At 47.8% G+C, this 17,981-nt stretch overlaps 1 protein-coding gene across 3 annotated transcripts in view; it reads right to left on the reverse strand.

Moving 5' to 3' along the window:
- Window positions 1-14,084, reverse strand: part of SMARCD3 (SWI/SNF related, matrix associated, actin dependent regulator of chromatin, subfamily d, member 3) — a 245,865-nt gene extending 231,781 nt beyond the window's left edge. For all 3 annotated transcript variants that reach the window (XM_050942683.1, XM_050942678.1, XM_050942680.1), the window contains exons 1-2: window positions 14,006-14,084; window positions 9,457-9,652 (exon numbers count right to left, since the gene is read on the reverse strand). The gene's annotated coding sequence lies outside the window, so the exon portion shown is untranslated. The remainder of the gene's footprint in view (window positions 1-9,456; window positions 9,653-14,005) is intronic.
- Window positions 14,085-17,981: the final 3,897 nt, after the last annotated feature.

Below are 17,981 nucleotides of genomic sequence, written 5' to 3' on the forward strand. Positions count from 1 at the left end.
GCTTTCCCCTCATCCACAGACTCATTTGTATGCAGGAGTGTATGCAGTTCTGGTCACCCCATCTCTGAAAATATTCAACAGAGCTAGGGCATTCAGAAGAGAGTCAAAATAGGATTAGAAGTTGGAGAGACTTCTGTCTGAGGAGGGATTGAAAAGATTGGGATCGTTTAAATTAGAAAGGAGATAAATAAGAGGGGGGTAGAGGAATACAAGATAATGAAAAGGATAAAAAAGGAAAATCAAGCATTTCTATTTACTCTCTCATAACAGAGGAACAAGGGGATAGCCAATGAAATTAAAAAGGCAGCCCACTCAGAAGTGATAAAGGGACTTTAAAAAACACTGCACGATTAGCCACCTGCTCTCCGAACTCCTCTACAATCACATCATCCTGCAGTCAGTACAAAGTGCTGGTGTTAATATCACCTGCCTTGTCCTTTGTTTTGACTGCATCATGCTCTTTTTCAATCCCTCCACCAGCTTCTCCTTTCTCCACCACTTCAGAATAGAAAAAACATGCTCATCTCCCAAATCTACTCACTGCTCTCTAGGTCTAGTTTTGCTCACTGTGAGCTTCAGATCTGGGAAATGTATTCCGCTTTGCTTTTCTACTGTATCATCAAACTGTATCATTAGCTGGGATGTAGTGTGCGCACAGAAACATTTCTTCCTTCTAACAGAGAAAAGGACGCCATTGAACTACAAATTCCCTGCTTAACCCTCAGGTGCTTCCCTGACTCTCAACCTAGCAGAGGTATCACCTTCCTTACAGAAGCTGCAACCAGGCAAGTCTACACAACAGCAATGAGGTCTGAGATTGTTGCATATGTAGCCACTCCCATATTAGCTTTAATCTAGCTTGCACAGGTACCAAAAACAGTGAAGCTGCAGTAGCATGGTCTAGCCACCGAGTACATAGCCTGACTACATAGAATATCAGGGTTGGAAGGGACCTCAGGAGGTATCTACTCCAACCCCCTGCTCAAAGCAGGACCAATCCCCAGATTTTTTTTTTACCCCAGTTCCCTAAATGGCCCCCTCAAAGATTGAACTCACAACCCTGGGTTTAGCAGGCCAATACTCAAACCACTGAGCTATCCCTCCCACCGACATAATTGGGCAACTAGCCCATGCTGCCACAGCTTCACTACTATTTGTATCTGAGCTAGCTAAATCCAAACTATTTTGGATACATCTACACGAGCCACAATTGCACCTCTGATTTCAGCAGATGGACAGACCCTCACTTATTGAAGCAGAAGCTCCTGAGATAAGAATGTACTGCAACACTAATTTCTTACAGATAAAGCCAAGCACAGCACCACAATTCACAACTCACTTCTCTCTGTCACTGGCAGGGTCTGAGCACTTGAGGTATGTCCACACTGCAATTAAACACCCACAGCTGGCCTGTGTCAACTGACTCGGGCTCTGGGATTGTTTAATTGCAATGAAGATGTTTGGGCTGACGGGGAGGATCCCAGAGCTCGGGGTCCAGACTGAGCCCGAACATCTACACTACAGTGAAATGGCCCAAGTCAGCTGACAAGCCAGCCTTAGGTGTTTAATTGTACCACAGACATACCCAGAGCGTACAAAGTTCTTAGATTCAGGCAGGTCAAACAAAGAGCTTGGGCTGTCAGCTTCCACACAGAGGCTTCCCATTGGAGTGCTTCTCACAAGTCTGTTCCCATGGAAATAGAGCACCTTTCCCGTTGCCGAGGAGATGCTGTCATTGCTTTCTAAGGCCAGGGAACAATGTCCTGAGAAAATTTCAGGGTATTGAGGACCTCAGAGTGCCTAAAGCCTGGAAGGGATTTTACATAACAGATCAAAGCCCCATAACTATATAGGCAGGATACCCTCATCCCCATTCCTGTTCTTCAGATCCAATTTTAGGCAGTTTACTAAACATGCCAGATAATTCCCTCCAGCTTTTTTTGGTATCTAAATTTAAAGAGAGAGACTTAATTTAAAAAACATATCTGAAAATCTTTCCTGCTACTGTCCTGGTATTGTCTTCCATTCCCTCTCCAGCTAACCAAAATTGTAGAAAATTTGGCATTAGCCTGTATTTTGTGTAGAGCTGGTTGGTTGGCCAGGTGTCCCCTACCCTAGGCAGAGCCAGTTAGCAAATCAGTCACTCACTCTTGTGCAGTAACAGAGGGAAAATATTTTTTTAAATAGGATGGAAAAGCCACAAAGAATGGGGGGGGGCATGTTGCATATTTCCCAACCACAAGTCTTGTTCCTTCATGCTTTTCATGTCACAGCTTATCCCTGAACCATGGAGACCTCGGGGGTGGGAATGGAGCAGGCACATTGGTGCTTGCGGGTCAGTGGCTGTGGTTACTGAGCAATCTTAGTAGGTCACTAGATCACCTATTTCCTGGCCTGTTTCAGGGATTGAGGGGAGGATTACCAGTATATCTGGCCAGTCCATAAGCTCCCGGGGATGCTGTTTATCTGTAAATGAGGATTTTCAAACTAGAAGGGACCATTATGATTATCTAATCAGACATGCTGCATAACAGAGGCCAAACATCCTTACCCAGCAGTTTCTGCATCAGTTTAAGATATAGCATCTCATTTAGAAAGAGATCCAGACCTGAAATACAAATTTCAAGTAATGGAGAATCTACCACATCCTTCAGTAAACTGTTCCCATTAGTTACCATTCCGGTAAAGAATGCATACCTTATTTCTAATCCAAATTTGTCTAACTTCAGCATCCACCCATTGGAGCTCATTCTGCCTTTTTCTGTTGGATTTAAGGCCCTCTATTATCAAAATCTCTTCCCTATGGGTACTTACAGAATGTGACCAATTCACTGTCAACCTTCTCTTGGATAAACTAAATAGACTGAGCTTCTTTAGTCTCTCACTATTAAGATTGGTTTTCCAGACATTAAATCATCCTTGCTGCTATTTTCTGAACCCTTTCTAATTTTTCAATATCCTTTTTGAAGTGTGGACATCAGAACCGGATGCACTATTCAGTAATGGTCTCACTAATGCCATATACAGAGGTATTATTACAAACCTTGCTTATACATCAAAGGATTGTATATGCCCTCTTAGCGACAGCATGACACTGGGAGCTCACGTTAGTTGATTATCTACCATGACACCTAAATTCTTCTGTTGCTGCACTGCAGGACACAGCACTCCATCCGGTAAGTGTGATATTCATTCTTTGTTTCTAAACGTATGATGTTGTAGATTGCTGTATTAAAATGCATGGTATTCAAATGGCACATTTTGCCAAACAATCCAGACTGATCTGTATAACTGACCTATCCCCACCATTATTTGCCACTCCACCACCTGTATATTTTGTTGGCAGTGATTTTATATTTTTGTCCCATCCCAGTTTGGAGAAGAGCATCAGTCCAGAATACGGAACTGTTTCTTGTGTTCCCTATATCCACAACCAGTTTGAAATTAGGTCCAGAGTGTGAATGGCAATGTGGCAAGGTCAAGAGACAACCTGTAGGAAAGAGAGAGTAGATGGAGATCTCATACTATTGCATCAATAACAGGGGACTGGATGTGACAATCCAGGAGGCCCCTTCCAGTCCCATGTTCCTATCATAGGTTCTATTAGCATAGATGTTGAAGCTACTTAGTGTGTGACGAAGTGGGTATTCACCCATGAAAGCTTATGCTCCAATACATTTATTAATCTAGAACAGCGGCAGGCAACCTATGGCACGCGTGCCAAAGACGGCACGAGACCTGATTGTCAGTGGCACTCGCACTGCCCAGATCCTGGCCACTAGTCTGGGGGTCTCTGCATTTTAATTTAATTTTAAATGAAGCTTCTTAAACATTTTTAAAACCTTATTTACTTTACATACAACAATAGTTTAGTTATATATTATAGACTTATTGAAAGAGACCTTCTAAAAACGTTAAAATGTACTACTGGCACGCGAAACCATGAATTAGAATGAATAAATGAAGACTCGGCAAACCACTTCTGAAAGGTTGCCAACCTCTGGTCTAGAAGGTGCTGCAGGACTCTTTGATACTTAGGGCAGTAAATCCTGAACCACCACGTCACACCGCATCCCTGTCATCTCCTCCCAGAGGTTGGTCTTGAAGGTCTCACAGGGCTCTGGAGGTCTGCAGATTAGCAGGATGCACATCTGGGATTTTTAGTGATTTACAGAGGACTTCCTCAAGATGCTCCAAATAAGACTGTAATGATGCTGGTTCTAAAGGAGAAATGCTTCAAAGAACTGGCCAAGATGACTCCACCTTCAACTGACGACATATAGCCCCCAATCATCAAAATGATGTGAAGCCTCATGGTTGTGTTTGATTTCATAGATCCAAGCCCAAAAGAGATCAATGTGGTCATCTAGTTTGACCTCCAGTATAACACAGCCTACCGAACTTCAACGTCAACTCTAGGCTTCACTTTTTAAAAAATATGAGATTTATACACAAATGAATAAGAGGACCTCTATCCATGGCCCTTGACACCTATGCATGGCAAAAGTGAGGATCAATGTTGTGATAACAGGATGGCTAGACAGAGCAGGGCTAAGTTATTAAAGGCCTTGAAGATAACGACAGGAAGTTTGTATCTGATACGTTGGAGGAGGAGCTAGCGGAGGGACTAAAAAGAAGGGTGACATAATCAAAGTGACAGACCGGGAAGATGATCTTCGCAGAAGTATAGTAACTCCTCACTTAATGTTGTAGTTCTGTTCCTGAAAAATGCGACTTTATGGAAATGATGTTAAGCAAATCCAATTTCCCCATAAGAATTAATGTAAATGGGGAGGTTAGATTCCAGGGAAAAAATTTTCACCAGACAAAAGACATTATACACAGTATAAGTTTTAAACAATTTTAAACAAACAGTTTAACATTGTACACACCAATGAATGATTGTGAAGCTTGGCTGAGGTGATGGAGTAAGAGGGTGGAATATTTCCCAGGGAATGCCTTGCTGCTAAATGATGAACTAGCACTCGGCTGAGCCCTCAAGGATTAATATGCTGTTGTCACACTCTACAAGGCAGCATGGACTGAGGCAGGAGGAAGGTAACACAATAGATGCAGGGCGGTAGCTGCAAACACTTCCCTGCAAAAACTGAACATGATAATGAGGCCACGCTATCCAGCCGGAGGGCACAACTCCCTCCTCCTGACAGCACATGCAAGGCTGCACAGGTGCTGACTTTCCAAAGTGCTGAGGGTGCAGGCATGTGTGAGAGAGAGAGACATGCATTGACCCTTTCAGTATGCTGACCACACTTGAAGTACATTGCCCTTTTAAGCAGATCAGCCAGTTCAGACAGGAAGCAACAGCTTCCAGGCAGCTCCCTCCGTTCTGTCCCCCCAGCCCTGTCCCCCTCCTCCGCTTTGTGGAGAGGGGATACAGAACAGGAGGGGTGGCAGGAGCAGGGGGACATCCTGATATCAGCACCCCCCGCAAGCAGGAAGTTCCTGGGAGCAGCTCTACGGCAGAGGGCAGGGCAGGGCAGGAGCAGGACAGCAGTGGGGGAAGGGACAGCTGAACAACTGCTGGGCAGCTATGGAACCACATATCTTACAGGGAATTTAGGGGAGCTGATGGAGGGGGCTCACTGCCCCCGCCCCAGGTTCTAATCCCCACAAGGAGGGGCTGCTCTTCCAGCGAATCCTGCGAACAGTGGACAAAGCTGGCAGCTGCCAAACAACATTATAAGGGAGCATTGCACAACTTTAAATGAGCTTGTTCTATAATAGATCAGCAACATAACAACGTTAAGTGAGGAGTAACTGAATACTAAATAGATTTGTAAGGGGTAAGGTTGACAGTTGTCAAGACCAAAGAGGTCATAGTAGTTAAGTCATGAAATGACCTTCTTCTGCCACCACTCTGACCACATCACCCAATTTCCTGAATCCCTTCATTGGTACTGTCATTGCACACTGTCATTTATACTTAGAACTGCCTCACACTTCTTATCCAATAAGCATCCTTGATCTCTTCCTTGAAACTCAAGGGACACTTATCCACTACATAAAGTGCTAGTCCTGTGTCCCCGTGTTAAGTTGCTAAATACCAGACATACTTGCCCACAGCATACCACTCTCTGTGCTGGAAGCAGTTAATGAACCCATCTGCGGACATTTTTGAGCAATACACATTGTGAGATGAGAACATCTAGTAGTCACTATATATGGCATGAATACATTCTGGCGAGTGTAATACAAATACTTGTTAGGATGAGTTACACAGACATGTATGTCTATTTTAGTTATTTACATTTGTCTAAAAGTAATTAACTATGCAGGATTACAGCACCTCTACACAACTTAAATACTTACAAAGAGAGCTATCCATAAAAGAGATTTTGAATCTTCCCCATCTCAAAATATAAGCCCTTCCAGAAAACCCTAGGAAAAGAGTTGAGTCTTACAACATGCCCTTAATGTTATAACTAAGACCCTACTTCATTTGCAATATTGTGGAAGTCCCACAACATTAGGCTTCCACCGCTGTTTGTATTTTAATTGGCTTACTTTGCACAATTTGTAATTTTGCATACATTTTGAGTATGCAATTAGTACTGCACTAACATACAATCCTCGTAAAATTTTAAAGGCTTAAGTGACTGGACTCAATTTCTACAGCAGTTATGTTAAGACTTTTAATCTTCTAAATTTTATATTTTATCGGTCTTTTTTTTTTAAATGAATGTAATATAGTTGCAGCAAAATGTCTGGTTATCAAAAAAAAATTAGAGGCATAACATAATACTTGAGTGTTTATATCGTTCCAGCAAATTTTTCTTAAACAAATAGGTCTACTCTGGCTTTTCCAAATTACCACTATTAATAAAGGTACATTATTACTTTTCCGTGATTTTCCATGTCTTGTCTGCAACTCAGCCGCAATTATTTGAAGATCATCCCACGATTCAAGTACGGTCTTAGTTATAATGGTCTAAGCTTTGCTGGACAGGGTTTGGGAAATTAGCCAGGTCCAGAGTCAGAGGGCCCCTTAAGAAAAATACCCTGCCTCCAGCCAGAGGTGAAAGTAAGCCGGTCCGGAGTACTGGCAAAAGCCAATACGCCATGCCGGACCACACCGGCTTCCGTGGTGGGGATTTGAAGGGCTCTGGGCTCCCCGTCGGGCCAGGATTTAAAGGGCTCAGGGCTTCTGCGGCTGCGGGGAGCCCAGAGCCCTTTAAATCCCCCCCACAGCTCCAGCAGCCGTGCTGGGGATGGGATTTAAAGGGCTTGGAGCTTCTGCAGCTGCCCCAGCCAGGGTTTAAAGGGCTCAGGGCTCCGCAGCAGCCGGAGCCCCCAGCCACCTCTGCAGCTGGGAGCCCTGGGTTGATTTAAAGGCCCTGGGGCTACTAGTCACAGCCAGTGCCCCAGGGCCTTTAAATCTTGAGAGGCCTTGCCTCTTCTAGTTGAGGCCACGCCTCTTCCAGATGAGGCCACGCCCCCTCAGGACTCTGGCAGTACCGGTAAGTTACTTTCACTCCTGCTTCCAGCTCTCTTCTGTTTAAAGTATCAGGCTGTTACCTTGAGGTCTCTCACTGAACACTACTATAGCAACTTCACATTGGGAAAGAGGCAGGTCCCAAAAAACTTTCAGAGCTTTGTAGGTCAAAAACAACACCTTAAATTCCATCCCAAACTCAGACTCTCGAACACCAACACAACATGCTCTCTGTATGAAACAAATTGGCAGACAAACTCATTCAGCAGTAACTTCAGCTGCCAGATGACCTTAAGGCGTAAACCAATGCAGAGCACACTGCAATTGTCTAATATTGAGGTGACAACAGGGACAACCGTAATGTCTCAGAATTGGAAAGCAAATGTTGCACCCTCCCTGCCAAGCGCAGATGGGAAAAAGCAATTTGGCTACAGCTGCTGCCTAAGACCTAACACAGTCCCTAAATGGCAAACAAGAGTGATAAATGGCAGGTGCACTCCTTTGACCAAGCAGGTTGATAATCACTCCCATTCTTTCCAGTTGCTTCCCGCAACCTTCCAGCATTACCTTGTTCTTATCCAAGTCGAGCCTCTGCCAGTCAGCTTTCATCCATGCCACAATCTTTGCCAGATATTGAGCAAGAGTCCTTCATGAGGACTCTATAAGTCAAGACTGTATGCCTTTCTAAAAGGCACGCTCTTGGGCTGGACGCAGGAATTCACTAGGTGTAATTCTCTGACCTGTCTTATGCAGTAGGTCAGACTAGATGATAATAATGGTCCCTTCTGGCTTTAAAAATCCATGAAGTGGTTCAGCTACACCAACTGGACTGGAAAAGATGAGGTATTAAGTTTTCAGTCATCAAGATCCAGTAACTGGAAGCGGAAGTTAGACAAATTCAAACTAAATAAGGAACAAATTTTTACCAGTGAGGGTAATTAACCATCAGAACAACTTACCTGGGCCACAGTGTATTCTCCATCACTTGGAATCTATAAAGCAAGACTGGGTGTCTTTCACTCAACACCACACTCCAGCTCAACCAGAAGTGATGAACTTGATGCAGGAATCATTAGGAGAGATTCTCTGGCCAGTGTTGCGCAGGCAGCCAAACTGGCTGATCATAATGATATAATCATAAGCTATAAAATTGTTACCTTCACTAGGGTAACACTGTGTTCTTCCACTTCTCTTATTACCAATGACCTCTGAAGTGAGCTTTGCAAGTCTAAGTAGGAAAAAAGGCACTGATACAACCACGGAAAAGAGAAAACCGGTTAGAGAAACTGTAAAGAAGTGACCAAGAAACAGGAGGCAGTATGGCTCATCTGGAAATGCTCCAGTGGAAGTGACAAGAGGCAGAGGAATTGATCCTAAATATGAAAGAATTAAACTGGAGATTCCAGTATGTTGGTGTAAATGTAGAGTTAACCAATGGATAACCATGGAGGCCAGGGAGGGAGGAATAGCAGGCAGAGGAGAATTTACTGTGTGATGCTACATGAAGGAAATGAGAACTCAAAAAATGTTGGTTTAGGTATGGTGCAAAGATAAGCATGACACCTATGCAAGTCAGTGACAGCCTGGCAAGCATCAATCACCCTTAGTCAATGGAGGAAGAGTTACTGTGAATTAACACCTTAAGCTCCTCCTCTTCCCTTCTCCCCCCAAAAAGGGGTTCATTTGCTCTTTCAGCAGCTGCCTCTCCCTCTCCAAGCCAATCTCCCTGCTTTGCCCATGTCAGTTTCCTCTCTACCAGCCATGATGGGAATCAACTCCTCCATTCCAGCCTATCTACCCCAGTATATTTGGATTTTAACTAACCAGATCACCAGCTAAGATATCCAGTACTCAAGGGGCACCTCAGTCTAGCACTGACTCCAGGCAACAGTCCTAACATTCCCAAGATCCCCAACCCCAGACATTTTCCCTACCTCCCATGCAAATCATATACATTCTCCTTCCCACCAGGAACAATCCACTTTCCAAAGGGTTAAACGTACCTGTACCAGACTAGGTGGATGATGAAGGCCTTGAGTCACATGTGCTTGGAACAATGCGAAACAAGAAGCTTATCCAACTATGCAGTGGGAGGTGGCTGGTTGGTTACGTCATGATGAATTAGCAGGGAAGGTTCTGATCTAACTGAAGCAGGAACTACTGTAACGCAGCAAACCCAGGACACATTCGAATCCAGCTCTGAAAGGAGAAGGTAGGCAGTGAGTGGGAGGGAAGAGATGAACACAACACATCAGTGTGAACTTGCTGGGTCAGCACTGACCTGAGACGTACCTTGGCAACCTGTGAAAAGAAAAAGATAGAGAGGCTATCAGCCCCAGATGTTGAAGAAAGAGTAGAGAGCGTTTACTACTCTGAAACCGTTACTGATATTGCTGTTCCAGGTTATATTCCCACTGTTGGGCACAACTAGACTGCAGCTATTATTGGGAAAGTGAGTTAGTTCAGGAGCTGTAACAGTGTCAGTTTGCTGGTGTATAAAGAAAGGCTACAAAAGACAGACAGCAGAGTATGATATTTTAGCAGAGACACTGTTACCTCACCTGTACCAGGACATGGAAGGTGCGGAACTAGCTGTGCTAAGGCAAGTGAGGAAATGTAAATTCAGATGTATAAGGAGGGTAAGGTAAGATCCAAATATCCAGGGGTAGGTAGGCTGAAATGGAGCTGTTGATCCAGTTGTTTCTAGGGCTCATGGGCAACGTGAGTGGGTGCAGAGTCATCTCTGCCAGGCCAAGTCCAGAGCAGATCCTGCCGTTCCTGGGGAAGGGAATGCAGATCCAGCTCTGTCTGTGGAAAAGAGGATGTCAATACAGTGGCTCCTTGGGAAGAGTGTGATGATCGAGCTATGCCTGTGGAGGAGGGGTGGCACATAACACTAACTCTGCAAGCCAGGGAATAAGGAGAGGCCATATCACAGCAAGTGGAGAGAGGAAACCACAGCTGTGCTCATAGGGATGTACAGGGAGGGTAGTTTAATACCCAGCTGTTGTCGAGGTGAGCAGGGCACTCGCTGCTGATCCAGATGTTCCGAGAGCAGATGGACTGAGAGGAGAGCATGTTCATGTAGCAGTACTAAGTCAGATGAGCAGAGCAGTGGTGTTCAGCCTACTCTGTCATGGCAAAGGGGCAGCACCAGTTCTGCCAGGGCTGAAGAGCAGGGCGTGGATCCAGATCCAGCAATGCAAAAACAAGGCATGGGCAAACAGGCAGAAATGGAGGTGGGCAGGTGGAAAATAAACAGCACCAAAGCAGACAGTGCAAGAGACCAAGGTATGTACCATTCAGTGTGCAGTGCCATTCTGAAATACGTGAGCAGCAATATCCTATCAGAGGCACAATGTGCCAAAGCAGCTGCTGAGCAGAGCCGAGCAGGAGAAAGTGGACAGGGGGTATGGGACAGTGTGGGCAGATGGACTTGTTAACAGTGCCCAGCAGGAGGGCCAGGAATAATTAGGAGGAGCTGGGCAGTACCACATAGTGGACTGTGGCATGAACTGAAGCAGGATCCTTTCATGGATTGAGAACTGGTTAAAAGACAGGGAACAAAGGGTAGGAATTAATGGTAAATTCTCAGAATGGAGAGGGGTAACTAGTGGTGTTCCCCAAGGGTCAGTCCTAGGACCAATCCTATTCAATTTATTTATAAATGATCTGGAGAAAGGGGTAAACAGTGAGCTGGCAAAGTTTGCAGATGATACTAAACTGCTCAAGATAGTTAAGACCAAGGCAGACTGTGAAGAACTTCAAAAAGATCTCACAAAACTAAGTGACTGGGCAACAAAATGGCAAATGAAATTTAATGTGGATAAATGTAAAGTAATGCACATTGGAAAAAATAACCCCAACTATACATACAATATGATGGGGGCTAATTTAGCTACAATGAGTCAGGAAAAAGATCTTGGAGTCATCGTGAATAGTTCTCTGAAGACGTCCACGAAGTGCGCAGAGACGGTCAAAAAAGCAAACAGGATGTTAGGAATCATTAAAAAGGGGATGGAGAATAAGACTGAGAATATATTATTGCCCTTATATAAATCCATGGTACGCCCACATCTCGAAGACTGTGTACAGATGTGGTCTCCTCATCTCAAAAAAGATATACTGACACTAGAAAAGGTTCAGAGAAGGGCAACTAAAATGATTAGGGGTTTGGAGAGGATCCCATATGAGGAGAGATTAAAGAGGCTAGGACTCTTCATCTTGGAAAAGAGGAGACTAAGGGGGGATATGATAGAGGTATATAAAATTATGAGTGATGTGGAGAAAGTGGACAAGGAAAAGTTATTTACTTATTCCCATAATACAAGAACTAGGGGTCACCAAATGAAATGAATAGGCAGCAGGTTTAAAACGAATAAAAGGAAGTTCTTCTTCACACAGCGCACAGTCAACTTGTGGAACTCCTTACCTGAGGAGGTGGTGAAGGCTGGACTATAACAGTGTTTAAAAGAGAACTGGATAAATTCATGGTGGTTAAGTCCATAAATGGCTATTAGCCAGGCTGGGTAAGGAATGGTGTCCCTAGCCATCTTTGTCAGAGGATGGAGATGGATGGCAGGAGAGAGATCACTTCATCATTGCCTATTAGATTCACTCCCTCTGGGGCACCTGGCACTGGCCACTGTCGGTAGACAGATACTGGGCTAGATGGATCTTTGGTCTGACCCGGTATGGCCACTCTTATGTTCTGAGGAGGCAGGGCCATGCAAGGCCAGGTGAACAATGCCAAGGCAGAGGTAAGTGAAAGTGCCAGGCCTGGAAGGCAAAGAGCAGGGCTTGTAAGGTGGAGGCATGTAGTGACAAACCTGCAAACTGAAGGGCAGTGCCAGGCAAGGGCGGGGGGCGGGTGCCAAGGCAGAAAGAACAGGAAGCAGTGTGAAGAGTCTCTTTTGGAAGGCAGGATTGAGTGCCAGGCTGAGGGTACAGCAGAGATACAGTGCTGGATTGAGGGTAGGGCTAAGGGTCTCTCCCAAGGGAGGGGGCAGTGCCCAGCTTAAGGCAACACTGGGGGGATCTGTCTCCTAGGGCCAGAGGGCAGTGCCAAGCTGAGAGCAATTCCAAGCAGGGAGTCTCTCCCCAAGGGAAGCGGGGCAGTGCTAGACAGAGAGAAGAGCAGGGGACGGAAATAGGGGGAAAGAGTCTCTCACCCCCAGGACAGGTGGGGATAGTACCAGGTATGTCTCTCTTCCAGGGCAGATGGGAGCAGTAGCACTGCCAGACTGAGCAGGGGCAAAAGAATTAATCTATCTCAAGGCAAAGATAGACCCAGCCACCAATGTATGTCTCACTGGCAGGGAATAGTGCCATGTAGATGATATATCACAGAAACGGGGGTCTCTCCCAGAGGCGCTGCTTGGGCTGTGAGGAAGTGGTGTTGGATCTCTCCTAATACCAGGGGAGCAAGGATTGGGACTGGTCTCTCCTGGGCAAGGGGGCAGTTCAGTGTGGGGGGAGGTCAATCTTTCCTAGCAGGGGACAGTTCATTTGTCCCAGGAGGAGCCAGTAGGCAGCAGTTGGTTTCACTTGAGGGAAGTAGGATACAGTGCCTGGGGTTGTGGGGGGTTGGTCTCCCCCAGTGGGGGACAGGGGAGGGGGCAGTACCCAGGACTGGATACAAGGGAAGGGGCTGGGAAGGTCCATCCCACCCACCCCCGCCAGAGGAAGGGACTGGGATGGTCTCCCTAGCAGGGGAATCAGCTGGAGAGTCAGTCTCCCTCAGCAGGGGGCAGAGGAAGGGGCTGGGGGTCGGTCTCCCCCTACCAGAGGAAGGGGTTGAGGGATCAGTATCTCCCAGCAGGGGAAGGAGTTGGAGGGGTCAGTCTCCCCTGTCAGGGTAAGGGGGCAATACCCAGGGCTAGGAGGTCAGTCTTCCCAACAGGGAGCAGAGGAAGGAACAGTACCCAAGGCTGGGGGCAAGGGAATGGGCTCGTGGGGGGGGGTCGGTCTCCCGCTGCCAGGGGAAGAGGGTGGAGGCGTGGCTGGTCTCCCCAACAGGGGGCGCGGAAGGAGTTGGGTAGGCCCGTCTCCCCCAGCAAGGGAGGGGGCAGTACCCAGGGCTGGGGACAAGGGGAAGGAGCTGGGGGTCGATCTCCCTTGTGGGGGGCTGGGGATTTGGTCTCCCCGTGCCAAGGGAGGGGGCAGTACCCGGCGCTGGGGGCAAGGGAAGGAGCTAGGCGGTTGGTCTCCCCCTGCCAGGGGAAGAGGCGGGGGGGATCAGTCTCCCCCGATGGGGCACGGGGTGGAGCAGTCCTCGGGAGTTGGTCGGAGGCAGAGGAGGGGCAGTACCCGGGGCTGGGGGTCAGTGTCCCCCGACGGGGCGCAGGGGAGGGGCAGTGTTCGGGGCTGCAGGGAGCAGCTCTCCCCCAAAGGGAGAGGCGCAGGGGAGGGGGCAAGGGAAGGAGCTGGGCGGTTTGTCTCCCCCGACGGGGCGCAGGGGAGGGGCAGCACCCGGGACAGGGACTGGGGGCGGGGCGGGACGAAGCTGCTCTCGCCGGGCGGGGGCAGCGAGACCCGCAGCGCCGCGCTCACCCTCATGTCCACGCTCCAGCCCGCCGGTCCCGGACTCTCCCGCTCATGGGGCCGCGGCTCCGCTCCCGGCGCGCGCGGGGCGCCTGCGCGGCGATGCGGAGAGCGGCTTCCGGCAGGGAGCGTCTGCAAAGTGCGGCTGTTAGGGACCGGGGCAAAGAGCCTCCCCCACCACTGAGCGCGAGCGGGAGCCGGGGAAACTCCCGCCCCGGGAGGGCACTGGCCAAGACACCGCCCCGGGCACCCGCAGCCCCGCCCCCCTCAGCAACCGGGCACTGACACCCCTCCCCCAACCCCTCAGCTGGGCAATCACACCCCTCCCTCCACCTCCTGTCACCCTCAGCCGGGCACCGACACCCCTCCCCCCTCCTGTCCCCCTCAGCCGGGCACCGACACCCCTCCCCCAACCCCTCAGCTAGGCACTGACACCCCTCCCCCCCACGCGCTGTGCCCCCCTCAGCCGGGCACTGACACCCCTCCCCCAACCCCTCAGCTAGGCAGTCACACCCCTCCCCCCACGCGCTGTGCCCCCCCCAGCCGGGCACTGACACCCCTCCCCCCACGCGCTGTGCCCCCCCCCAGCCGGGCACTGACACCCCTCCCTCAACCCCTCAGCTAGGCAATCACACCCCTCCCCCCACCTCCTGTCCCCCTCAGCCGGGCACCGACACCCCTCCCCCATCCCTTCAGCTGAGTAATTGAACCCCTCCCCCACCAGCTGTGCCCCCCTCTAAGCTCTAGTCATTTACAGATCTTCCAGTCTAAAGTTCCGCCATGGGTCAGGTCCCTCTGTGAGTTAATTAACTCTTTCTGGCCCTGTCAGTCACCTTTCAATGCGATATTATATTACACTTATAACGTCACACCTCCTCAGCTGGGCACTGACACCCCTCCCCCAGCCCTGCCCCCCCCTTAGCTGGGCACTGACTCCCCACCTCCCTCAGCAGGGCAATTATACCCCTTCCCCACCCACAGCCCTGCCCCCCTCAGCCGGGCACTGACACTGCTGTCAGTAACCTAGTCCCAGATTTGGACCTTAGCGTCCAAAATATGGGGGTTAGCATGAAAACCTCCAAGCTTAGTTACCAGCTTGGACCTGGTACTGCTGCCACCACCCAAAAAATTAGTGTTTTGGGGCACTCTGGTCCCCCCAAAAACCTTCCCTGGGGACCCCAAGACCCAAATCCCTTGAGTCTCACAACAAAGGGAAATAAACCTTTTCCCTTCCCCTCCCCCTCCAGGTGTTCCTGGAGAGATACACAGAAGCAACCTCCGTGAATCTAAACAGAGGGATTCCACCCTCCCCGTTCCCAGCCTTGGAAAACAGAAGTACCGAGAGTTAATCTCTCTTCCCCCCTCACCCAGAGTGAATGCAAAGTCAGGCTAGTACATCTAACACACACAGGTTTTCCCCTGACTTCTTCCTCCCACCAATTCCCTGGTGAGCTGCAGACCCAATTCCCTGGAGTTCCTCACTAAAGAAAAACTCCAACAGGTCTTAAAAGAAAGCTTTATATAAAAAAGAAAGAAAAACACATACAAATGGTCTCTCTGTATTAAGGTGACAAATACAGGGTCAATTGCTTAAAAGAAATATGAATAAACAGCCTTATTCAAAAGAATACAATTCAAAGCACTCCAGCAACTATAGACATGTAAACACAAAACAAAAAACCAACTTTGTACTCACAACTTGGAAACAGAAGATTAGAAAGCAGGAAATAGAAAAATCCTTCTCTAGCTGAGAGAGATTCAGGCAGAAGACCAAGAACTCAGACACAAACTTCCCTCCACCCAGAGTTGAAAAAAATCCTGTTTCCTGATTGGTCCTCTGGTCAGGTGCTTCAGGTTACTTTCTTCAGGTGAAAGAGACATTAACCCTTAGCTATCTGTTTATGACACACCCCCCAAATTGCAGACAGTGGGGAAGCTCACTGGCGGCGATTTCCTTCTAGAACTTTAAAATAAACAGATTACTACAACACATGCACCTTTACATATACCACTAAGTATATAACTAACAGACTTTTACATTTTAAGAACAGTTTTTAACTACTAGATTCTGGGAAACTCTCACGGGAGAGTGCATCAGCTACTTTGTTAAAATGATCTGGACAAGTTGGAGAAATGGTGTGAGGTAAACAGGATGAAGTTCAATAAAGATAAATGCAAAGTGCTCCACTTAGGAAGGAACAATCCGTTTCACACATACAGAATGGGAAGAGACTGTCTAGGAAGGAGTATGGCAGAAAGAGATCTAGGGATCATAGTGGACCACAAGCTTAATATGAGTCAACAGTGTGATACTGTTGCAAAAAAAGCAAACGTGATTCTGGGATGCATTAACAGGTGTGTTGTAAACAAGACACGAGAAGTCATTCTTCCGCTTTACTCTGCGCTGGTTAGGCCTCAACTGGAGTATTGTGTCCAGTTCTGGGCACCGCATTTTAAGAAAGATGTGGAGAAATTGGAGAGGGTCCAGAGAAGAGCAACAAGAATGATTAAAGGTCTTGAGAACATGACCTATGAAGGAAGGCTGAAGGAATTGGGTTTGTTTAGTTTGGAAAAGAGAAGACTGAGAGGGGATATGATAGCAGTTTTCAGGTATCTAAAAGGGTGTCATCAGGAGGAGGGAGGAAACTTGTTCACCTTAGCCTCCAATGATAGAACAAGAAGCAATGGGCTTAAACTGCAGCAAGGGAGATTTAGGTTGGACATTAGGAAAAAGTTCCTAACTGTCAGGGTAGTTAAACACTGGAATAGATTGCCTAGGGAAGTTGTGGAATCTCCATCTCTGGAGATATTTAAGAGTAGGTTAGATAAATGTCTATCAGGGATGGTCTAGATAGTATTTGGTCCTGCCATGAGGGCAGGGGACTGGACTCGATGACCTCTCGAGGTCCCTTCCAGTCCTAGAGTCTATGAGTCTATAAGCTCCTGTGATGTGCTGAATTTCAAAATCAAAATCTTGGAGAGCTAAACTCCAACGAAGAAGTTTCTTGTTGTTCCCCTTGGCAGTATGAAGCCACTTTAGTGCAGCATGGTCAGTTTGTAGCTGGAACCGCCGTCCCCAAACATATGGGCGTAGCTTTTCCAGAGCGTACACAATGGCATAGCATTCCTTTTTACTGACTGACCAGTGACTTTCCCTCTCAGACAGTTTCTTGCTGAGAAACACGACAGGATGGAAGTTGTGATCTGTTGCTTTCTGCATGAGCACTGCTCCTATACCACGCTCAGATGCATTCGTGGTTACTAGGAATGGCTTGTCAAAGTCCGGGGCCCTGAGCACAGGGTCAGACATAAGCGTTGCCTTAAGTTGGGTAAAGGCCTTTTGACACTCATCAGTCCAGTTAACTGCATTTGGCTGGGTCTTTTTGGTCAGGTCGGTCAGTGGGGCAGCGATTTGGCTGTAGTGTGGTACAAATCGCCTGTAGTACCCGGCCAAGCCTAAGAAGGATTGGACCTGTTTCTTTGACCTTGGGACAGGCCACTTTTGGATAGCATCCACCTTGGCCTGTAGGGGGTTTATGGTTCCTCGACCCACCTGGTGCCCGAGGTAAGTCACTCTGTTTTGGCCTATTTGACACTTTTTGGCCTTAACAATTAGTCCGGCCTGCCTGATGCGCTCAAAGACCTTTTCCAGGTGTAGTAGGTGTTCGGGCCAGGAGTCTGAAAAAATGGCGACATCATCGAGGTAGACAACTGCAAATTCTCCCAGTCCTGCTAGTAGACCATCTACCAGCCTCTGGAAGGTGGCGGGTGCATTTTGAAGGCCGAAAGGAAGGACATTGAATTCATACACCCCCGCATGGGTGACAAATGCTGACCTCTCCTTGGCAGGTTCATCTAGTGGTACTTGCCAGTACCCCTTGGTTAAGTCTATTGTAAAGATGAATTGAGCACGTCCCAACTTCTTCAATAGCTTATCGGTGCGTGGCATTGGATAGTTGTCCGGATGAGTTACCGCATTTAGCCT

This window comes from Gopherus flavomarginatus, chromosome 2, assembly GCF_025201925.1.
Source record: "Gopherus flavomarginatus isolate rGopFla2 chromosome 2, rGopFla2.mat.asm, whole genome shotgun sequence".
In the NCBI taxonomy this organism is placed as follows: Eukaryota; Metazoa; Chordata; order Testudines; family Testudinidae; genus Gopherus; species Gopherus flavomarginatus.